This window comes from Homarus americanus, unplaced genomic scaffold (assembly GCF_018991925.1).
Source record: "Homarus americanus isolate GMGI-L3 unplaced genomic scaffold, GMGI_Hamer_2.0 scaffold40108, whole genome shotgun sequence".
Taxonomy (NCBI): domain Eukaryota; kingdom Metazoa; phylum Arthropoda; class Malacostraca; order Decapoda; family Nephropidae; genus Homarus; species Homarus americanus.
This window is the reverse complement of record NW_024729811.1, coordinates 7,786-15,570: the sequence shown is the minus strand read 5'-3', so window position 1 is coordinate 15,570 and position 7,785 is coordinate 7,786.

The following is a 7,785-nucleotide window of genomic DNA, read 5'->3' as shown; positions in this document are numbered from 1 at the left end:
TATGAGTATATTAATTTAATTCCCAGGATGTACAGCGCCCCTTAATCATGCTCTAATATGATGTAGTGTCATCTGTACTGGGTTTTAATAACACAGATTCGCTATACAGAGTACTAATAAAAAACTTTAATACCTTTATGAAATTATTAACTATGACAGGTTGATGTAATTTAGTAGACTTAAGAATGCCAAGAGGGTTATTTACCGTTCAATAATAAGACCAAGTGTTATGAGGTGTTTCGAGTGAGTCTTCTATCTGTCGTGGAGGAAAGTCTTATGACCCCCCCCCCCTCTTTAAACCATTCTCTACCCTTCACTATTAAACTCTCATTCATCTTCTGAAAGGTTTAATTTATCATGTGACGTTTTTTTGGCCCCCCATTAACGTGTGTAATAATAAAGAGAAGTTTATATGCGATAATTGTGGTATTTTCCGATTGTTTCTAAACGTACATAAGTTGTGGGTAGATGGGACGTAACCAGGTAAGTTTTGTGGCGAATTCGAGCAAACTGAAGAGAAAAAGTTAAGTCAGTGGATGAGTCAGTCAGTCAGTGGATCAGTCAGTCAGTGGATCAGTCAGTCAGTGGATCAGTCAGTCAGTGGATCAGTCAGTCAGTGGATCAGTCAGTCAGTGGATCAGTCAGTTAGTCAGTCAGGAAGGCATCCCCCACCAAGCTGGCAACAGTGTGTATCATCTCTTCCTCGAGTTGATCACCTGAATAAACAAAAACATTGATCAGCTGTTCCCATCAGCTGATCATGTTAACAAACACAAAAGGTGATGCTAAGCGAGACTCAACAGCGTAAAACAAATCCTAATTACCTTTGTGGTTTGTAATTAGCATCTAATGTGATATTTTATTACTGCTTAGTACCTGTTCTTTGTGCTTCATAATTAATGCTGTTTCCTTGTGGTTAACGTTTACTGCCGCTACTTGATTTTTTTATGATAATCCTCGGCATTTTCTCTCTCTCTCTCTCTTGGCATTTATTAAGAGGTAACTTCCTGGTCTTTAAATGGTTCCCTCGTTCTTCTGTTGTTTTAATTATTTACATCATCGTTATTATCCTCTTCCTGTGTGGTTCCTATCTTCCTTTGTGTGTGTGTGTACATCTTGTCTCTTTCTCTCTCGTCTTATATATTTTTTATATTCGTGGAAACAAGTTTTTTTCTTACAGTGTTTGTTAAGATTTAAAAGTTTAGCTGTGTTTGTTTTTGGGTGTTTGTTTTTTCTTTATTATTTTCATGCAAAATTAATTCAATTATTTCTCTCTCTCTCTCTCTCACAAAGCCTCCAACTCGTTTTTTCTGTATTTTCTTTCATTCTCTTCTTCTTTGTTCCATTTAACCATGATGTTTGCATATTAATTATTCTACCGTCTATCTTTCCGTCGTCTTTCTTATTATACTTTCGTATTTCCCTTTTAATTCCATTTATTATCTATTTTTTACTCTGTCTCTTTTTGTCTGGTAATGAAATTAAGAAAATTCAACTTTGTATAAAATCTATGAAAGTGAAAAAATCTGAAGAAAACTGAACTCAATTATAAATAAGAAATCTTCCAGTGCTCTGACTTTTCCTTAGTGCCTCCGATTCTTCCTTAGTGCCTCCGACTCTTCCTTAGTGCCTCCGACTCTTCCTTAGTGCCTCCAACTCTTCCTTAGTGCCTCTGACTCTTCCTTAGTGCCTCTGACTCTTCCTTAGTGCCTCCAACTCTTCCTTAGTGCCTCCAACTCTTCCTTAGTGCCTCTGACTCTTCCTTAGTGCCTCCAACTCTTCCTTAGTGCCTCCGACTCTTCCTTAGTGCCTGACTCTTCCTTAGTGCCTCCGACCTTAGTGCCTGACTCTCTTCCTTCTTAGTGCCTGACTCCTTCCCTAGTGCCTCCTGACCTTCCTGCGCCTCCAACTCTTCCTTAGTGCCCCTGGCCTTCAGTGCCTCCTGACTCTTCCCTTAGTGCCTTCCAACTCTCCTTCTTAGTGCCCAACTCTTCCTTAGTGCCTCTGACTCTTCCTTAGTGCCTCCAACTCTTCCTTAGTGCCTCTGAGTACTTGTCTTTCACAGGTGGGTCAACACAAGCACATCTTAGCCTCTTCTTCCTTTGCCTTTGAGACATGAGAACCTCAAGCAGGCAGACAAGCAGGAGAACGAGCAGGCGGACAAGCAGGAGGACAAGCAGGAGGGGCAGTCGGGAGCTACGATGACCGACACTCTTTGTGGACACCGTCGCCGCCTCCCACAGGACACCGCCGGGAGTGCTGAGGCCTTTGTGTCTCGGGTGTTCATCACTTGTCCTGAATGGGGAGGTATTTAAGACTGATGGCCGCGCTGATAGATAATATCCTCACGCCATTATATCCTGTTACTGGGCGGGAATTTCGTGAGGGAGAGGACGTAGTGAGGGAGATGGGGGTGGTGAGTGGGAGGGGGTGGGGGGGTAGGGAAGGAAATAGGGAGAGAGGATATAGTGAGGGAGAGATGCGGCGAAATTGAGGTATAATGATGATGATGATGATGATGATGATAATGATGAAGATGATGATGATGATAATAAAAAAAATAATAACAGCAACAACAAAGATACGAACCACAACAATGAAGAAAAAGGAGAAAATAAATAAATAATAAGAAAACGAGGAAGAAAAAGAAAACAGCTTGGGATATAAAACAAAAACAAAATAAAAAACAATAACAAAAGGTGAAGAAGTTAAGGGTAAGATTAGCCTCCTCTCTCGGCGGCTGCAACACAAAGACACAGGTGGTGATAAAAACACACAGGTACACTAAGCGAGGTTAATACAGTGGGTGGGACACAAAAACACACACACCCATTGTACAGGTGCTTGAACCCATGGCGCCCAAGGGTCTCAGCCCATGACACTAGGATCCCATGGTGTTGAGATTCTTTAGCCCGTGGAGGAATATATGTTGCAAGAATCTTCAACCCATGATTTAAGAAACCCATGGTGCAAGGAGCTTCAACCCATAGTGTAAAAAGAGCCTCACCCCATAACACAAGGATCCTACCTCATGAAAAGAAGCTGTCGTCTCACTCTTACTCATGACCAGGGGGCAAGGGGGGACGGGAGGGGTGATGGGGAGGAGGGGGGTGAGTGGAAGGGAGGGTGGAGTGGAAGGGGGTGTAAGGGGGGTGTAAGGAGGTGTAAGGGGGTAAGGGAGGTCCCCATCATGACAATAACTCATACATTCTCATTCATCTATCCAGTTTTCACTCTCTCTCACTCTCACCTTCCTACCTCCTCACTTACTCTCACTTTCCTACCTCCTCCTCCTCCTCTCTCACCCTCCTACTCCTTCTCTCTTATCTTCCTCCTCCTCCTCCTCCTCCCCCTCTCCTCCTCCTCCTCCTCTCACCCCTAGCGAGATGATGAAGAGGAATTTAAGTAATCATTCACCTGGTCATCGTCAAGCTAAATAACAGAGTGATGGAGGCAAGAGATTATAATGGAGGAGGAGGAGGAAGACGAGGAGGAGGAGGAAGTGATAAGAGGAATATGGTAAGGAAGGTATAGGAAGAGGAGAAGAAGAAGAAGAAGGATGAAAAAGATGATATGGGAGAAGGAGGGGGGAGGAGGGGAGGAGGAAGAGGAGGAGGGGGAGGAGGGGAGGAGGAAGAGGAGGGGGGAGGAGGAGGGAAGGAGGAAGAGGAGGAGGAGGAAGAGGAGGAGGACCAACACGATGTACAAAACCCTCGTTAAAAATACATTTCCGGGACCAGATTGAAATCACTGATCCACCACGCCTTCCCTCCTTCCCTCTCTCCCTCCCTTCCCTCCATCTCTCAACTCTCCCTCCCTTCCTCCCCCTCCCTTCCTCTTCCAGTCCCCTCTCCTCCTTTTAAGTCGATTTCCCACCCCCTCGGTGACACCCAATACTTAGAATGTGGGCGGCCTGGACGTGGGCGGTGGCGGCCTGACGGGTAGTGTGGGCGGCCTGGACGGGTAGTGTGGGCGCCTTTATCGTGGTGTGATTGGCCTGGACGGGTAGTGGGCGGCCTGGACGGGTAGTGTGGGCGGCCTGGACGGGTGTGGGCGGCCTGGACGGGCGGTGGGCGGCCTGGACGCAGCAGTGTGGGCGGCTGGACGGTAGTGTGGACGGCCTGGACGGGTGGTGACGGCCTGGACGGTAGTGTGGCGGCCCTGGACGGGTAGTGTGGGCGGCCTGGACGGGTAGTGTGGGCGGCCTGGACGGGTGGTGTGGGCGGCCTGGAGTGACGGATGCTGATGACATCCGTGATCTAATCTCTGGTTGAAAGGCCATTCTAGTCTCTCCTGGATAGTGCCCAGTGTCTGTCTGTCTGTCTTTGTCTGTCTATTTCTGTCTGTCTCTCTGTATCTGTCTCTATTGTATAAATACCTGTCTGTGTGTGTGTGTGTGTGTGTGTGCAGGCATGAGAGGGTGGGAAGAGAGGGAACATACCGCCATATTACAACAAAATAGACGAGGTCATCACCCACATCACCATAGGTTAGGTTAGGTTAGGTTAGGTGAGGTTAGGTTAGGTTAGGTTAGGTTAGGTTAGGTTAGGTTAGGTTAGGTTGGCTCACTGAAGAATAACAATGGCGCAGCGATTCTCTTCGTGACGTTATTCTGTGCCTTTTAACCACAACAGTCGACCATTGTACACGTCCAGGTGAGGCTCTGGTGGTAAAGAAAACGCCGGGTGTATTTTTTTCTGAATTGAACTAATATTCTCTTGTAATTAATTGAGTGTCCAGCTGAGGTAGCCAGCGACCCGAGACCGAGTGATTCTCTCTCTCTCTCTCTCTCTCTAATGTAGAAGAAAATCACCCTCTCTCTCTCTCTCACCTCTCCTCTCTCGAAAGATTCGTAAACGGCTAACGGCTCCAACAGATAATTTACAAAATGATTTTTTAATGAGCGAGATCCTGCAGCGGCACAAAAATACGCACAGACGGACGGACAGGTTCGGTCGGGTCTAGGGGCGGGTGGGGCGGGGTGGGACGGGGTGGGGCAGGACAGGTCGGGTCGGGTCGGGTCGGCGAGGGGAAGGAGGGGGGGTGGGGAGGGGGCAAAGAGGACCACCCACGCTGCAGCAATGATCATCGACCATAAAAACAGCTGAAGTATCCCGCTGACCCGCTGCCATGGCCACGTACGATACTCTCCGCCAGCCTGAGAGACCACCGCTGTCTGACGTACGATACTTGTTGCAATGTTGCTTATGGTGACTGCCTGAGGTGCGACGACTTTGCTTTTGCTCTCTCTCTCTCTCTCTCTCTCTCATGTTAGTTCCGTAATTTGACAACATTTTAAAGCACATTTTCACTGCTTAACCTAAAATTAATATCCTCGGTGAAATAAATTATAACATATACTTCATTTCATTACGACTTAATGCAGCGTTGCAAATGATACAAGGGAGGACTAAAATATTTCCGTATCAAAGGTACCGCGCCGTGCTAACTACCGGAAGCTGCTTGTTAGATAGGGAAACTGTCTGCAACACACCAATCACAAGGTAGAATTGACGTCGGTGTGTCGAATTCCCTTCTACCCGGAGTTTATATTTTAGATAACAAACTCGACAGCTGTCACCAGATTCGACACAAATCTCGATTTTTATAAGTCACCGAAATCAGGAAGAAGAAAAATCGACAGAGAATCCCAACAGGTAGAAAAGTTAGCAGTTAGCGTAAAAACAACCCCGAGCCATGACACACTGCTAACATTAGCGACCGCCGTAACCTCAAGGGGGAGGAGTTCGCTACGTAATTGATTAAAATGACGGGGGGGAGGGGGAAGTAGTGGGGGAATTTATCTGCGATGACACGAATGTTCTTCCTCGCCTTTGTTGGCCGCCGGAAACTGTTTGTCTTATCCGCGGTTAATAGGCGAGAGATATTAATTTGCACACTACCTGGAACACAGGGAGTTATCCTCGGGTAATGGATTAGCGGGGGCACAGATTATCTCCATGTCCGCTACCCTCCTTCACTCCTTCCTTCCTTATCTCTCTCCCTCCTTCCTTTCCTTCTTCCTTACCTTTCTCCCTCATTCCTTCCGTCCTTTCTTCCTTCCCTGCCTCCTTCACTTCTTCCTTCCTTCCCTCGCTCCTTCCTTCCTTCCCTTCTTCCTTACCTATCTCCTTCTTTCTCTCTCTCCTTCCTCCCCACTCCTTCCCTCCCTCACTATCGCCTTCTCCCCCTCTCTCCTGTTTTATTATTTTCCATGTATCTTCTTGTCTTTACTGACGATAGCTGGGGGAGGGGGAGGAGGGTTTTCACACACACACACACACACACACACACACACACACACACACACACACACACACACACACACACAGGGAGGGTATCTCGGTTCAGCTGTAAGAGAATATTAAATTACAGTCTTCTTTCTGTAATGATAAAGTGATGACGACGTCGAGGAACACTCAATACCCACCACCCGTTTTCTGTTCATTTTCTTTTTACAGAATTTTATGATACACGATTTTTTTTTATGTACTATTGTCTCAATTTATCTCTCTCTCTTCTTCGTCTTTCTCTCTCCTCTCCTTACTTATTCCTTCCTTTCTTTTCCTCCAGTTTCCTTTCCATTTTTTTCCTCCTCTCTTTTCCATTCTTTCCCTGTTTCATCCTCGTTTTCCCCTTCCTTCATTCACACAATTCCCTCCGTCCTTCTCTCCTCCTCTCTTCACATACTCCTACCCCACCCTCCCTCCCATCCTCTCTTCCTTTACTCCTCTCCCACCCTCCCTTCCCTCCTCCTCTCCCATCCTCGCTTTCTCCTCTCCCACCCTCTCCTCCTCTTCCTCTCCCTCCTTCCTTCCTCCCTCCTCCTCTCCATCCTCTCTTCCTTCCCTCCTCCTCCTCTCCCATCCTCTCTTCCTTCCCTCCTCCTCCTCTCCCATCCTCTCTTCCTTCCCTCCTCCTCCTCACCCATCCTCTCTTCCTTCCCTCCCACATTCCCCATTTATACAAGTCATCATTGCCCAGTGGGGGAGTGGATACCTCGCATCAATCACACTTCGAGACCCAGGTTCGTCCCCTGGTGGGTTGGTGGGTAGGTCATGGGCTCGGGTACTTGTCGTGGGTACAGAGCTGGGTTGGGCACTGTTAGCTAACCTTCCAGTAGTTGAGTGTTCAGGCTGGGTAGAGGTTATGACCAGTGTAAATTATCATTATTATTATGGTTATCTTTATTCATCAACACCATTAACCACCATCATTCCCATCACCACCACCCCATCATTATCATCACCACCCCCCCCCCATCATCAAACCACTATCAATATTAACACCACCCTACCACCAACGCCACCAACAACACCACCACCAACACCACCAAGAACACCACCACCACACCACCATCAAAATCCATCTGCCATAACACCCAAGTAAATAATATTTCACCTTCCTGTCTCAACAACTTTCATCATCTTTTTACAATATTTACGACCTTGAGTAAAGTTATCCTCGGTGTCTCATTATTATGTTTTATTGCTCTCTATCTCACTCCCTTAATTCTTTGATAAATTTATTCTAAAACAGGACCTGTATATTAGACACAGGGTATGATTTTATTTCAATTATCTTTAGAAGAGATTTATTCTGGTCTGTTTCAACAATTGGGACGGATTTCTTCCTAATTATATACATCTGAGAGATTTATTTTAGGGCGTTTGGGTCACCGGGGGTAAATTTATTTCATTTGTTTTTTCAGGTGACAGATTTATTCGATATAATTGACGGGTATTTTGCGTCATATATTTTCTGTTTATTCCTTCTCTTGTTTCC